The 1954-nt window shown below is 35.7% G+C and overlaps 1 non-coding gene across 1 annotated transcript; it reads right to left on the bottom strand.

The window, feature by feature from the left end:
• Window positions 1–1561: 1561 nt before the first annotated feature.
• On the bottom strand, window positions 1562–1667 carry LOC137760325 (U6 spliceosomal RNA). The gene has a single exon (XR_011073285.1). It is a non-coding gene; the product is annotated as a U6 spliceosomal RNA (small nuclear RNA).
• Between the last annotated feature and the right edge of the window lie 287 nt (window positions 1668–1954).

Raw genomic sequence — 1954 nt, 5'->3', positions numbered from 1 at the left:
AATTATAGTGCAATATTATTGTCTATATTAATTATACTGTGCATTAGATCTCTGTTGCTTATTTACTCCCTGTATCAAGTTTGTACCCTTGAATTATCAATCTTATCCTCCCTACCCCCCCATCCCCTAGTAGCTACCATTTTACTCTCTGTTTTTTAAAGGTTAAATTGTTTTTAGATTCCACATATAAGTGATATCATACAGTACTTGTCATTCTCTGACTTAACCTCACTTAGCATAATATGCTCAAGGTCTATCCATCTTGTCTAAAATGGCAGGATATCCTCCCTTCTCATGGCTGAATGATATTCCATTGTGTATATGTATCACATCTTATTTATTCATTCATCTGTTGATGGGCATTTGGGTTGTTTCCATTTTTTTGGTCATCACATTGTGAAAACTGCTTCAATAAACATGGGAGTGCATATATCTTTTCACAATTGTGTTTTTATTTCCTTTCAGTATATAGCCAAAATTGCTTGATCCTGTGGTAGATTACTTTTAATTTTTGAGGAACCTGCATATTGTTTATAGTGGTTGAACCAATTTACATTCCTACCACCAGTGTACAAGGGTTCCCTTTTCACCACATCCTTGCTAGCACCTGTTATCTCTTGTCGTCTTGATGATAGCCATTCTACAGGTGTGAGGTGATATCTCATTGTGGTTTTGATTTGCATTTTCCAGGTGATTAGTGATGTTGAGCATCTTTTCATGTTCTTCTTGGCCATTTTGATGTCCTCTTTGGAAAAATGTCTATTTAGTTCTTCTGCCCATTTTGAATTGGATTGTGTGTTTGTTATTAAGTTGTATGAGTTCTTTACATTTTGGATATTAACTCCTTATCCAATATATGGTTTGCAAAAATTTTTTCCTATTCTATAGACTGTCTTTTCATTTTGTTAATTAGTTTTTCTTCCCATGCAGAAGCTTTTGAGCTTGATGTAGTGCCATTTGTTGATTTTTGCTTTTGTTTTGTGCCTTAGGCATCACGTCTAAAAAAATCATTGCCAAGACCAAGATTGATAAGCTTCTTCCCTACACTTTCTTCTGTGGTATCAGTTCTGATGTTAAAGTCTTTGATCCATATTCAGTTAGATTTTGTGAGTGTGAGATAGGGGTCCAATTTCATAGTTTGAATGTGTTTTTTTAGTTTTTCCAGAAGCATTTGTTGAAAAGACTATCCTTTCTCCTCTATCCTTTCTTTGATTCCTTGTCAAATATTAGTTGACAATGTATGCCATGATTTAATTCTGGGCTCTTTCATTGCTATGTGTCTATTTGTGTGCCAGTACCATACTGTTTTTTAATACTATAGCTTTGTAGTACAGTTTGAAATCAGGAAGTGTGATGGCTCTGTCTTTGTTATTCTTTCTCAGGATTGCTTTGGCTATTCAGGGTCTTTTTTAGTTACACACAAAGTTTAGAATTGTTTCTTCTATTTCTGTGAACAATACCTTTGGTATTTTGATGGGGATTGCATTGAATCTATAGATGGTTTTGGGTAGTATGGCCATTTTAACAATATTAATTCTTCTGATCCATGGACATGAGATGGAAAAATATGGAATGCCTCACAAATTTGCGTGTCATCTTTGCACAGGGGCCATGCTGTTCTCTGTGTATTGTCTCAATTTTAGTATATGTGGTGCCGAAACGAGCTCTGGGCATCTTTAACAGGGGCAGACTTCTGATGGCATGCCCAGCAACAGAGGCCCTAAAACTCAGGGCTGTCATTAGTCCATAAATAACCTTTACCTGAATTAGACAAAAACCTATGGACAAGGCCCAATGCCAAGGTGTGTAGTTCTACATATGGACTATAAGCTGGATCTTATCTTTACACATACCCATTTTGCCAGGTAGTTTTGTAGAGTGCATGACCAACAAAACTTAATGTATAATCTTTGCTAATTCTTCTATTTTTATTTAATTCCAGGCCACACAGAAG

The sequence above is a fragment of the Eschrichtius robustus genome, chromosome 2, assembly GCF_028021215.1.
Source record: "Eschrichtius robustus isolate mEscRob2 chromosome 2, mEscRob2.pri, whole genome shotgun sequence".
In the NCBI taxonomy this organism is placed as follows: Eukaryota; Metazoa; Chordata; class Mammalia; order Artiodactyla; family Eschrichtiidae; genus Eschrichtius; species Eschrichtius robustus.
Note: the sequence above shows the minus strand (reverse complement) of the source record. Positions and strands in the feature narration are given on the sequence as shown.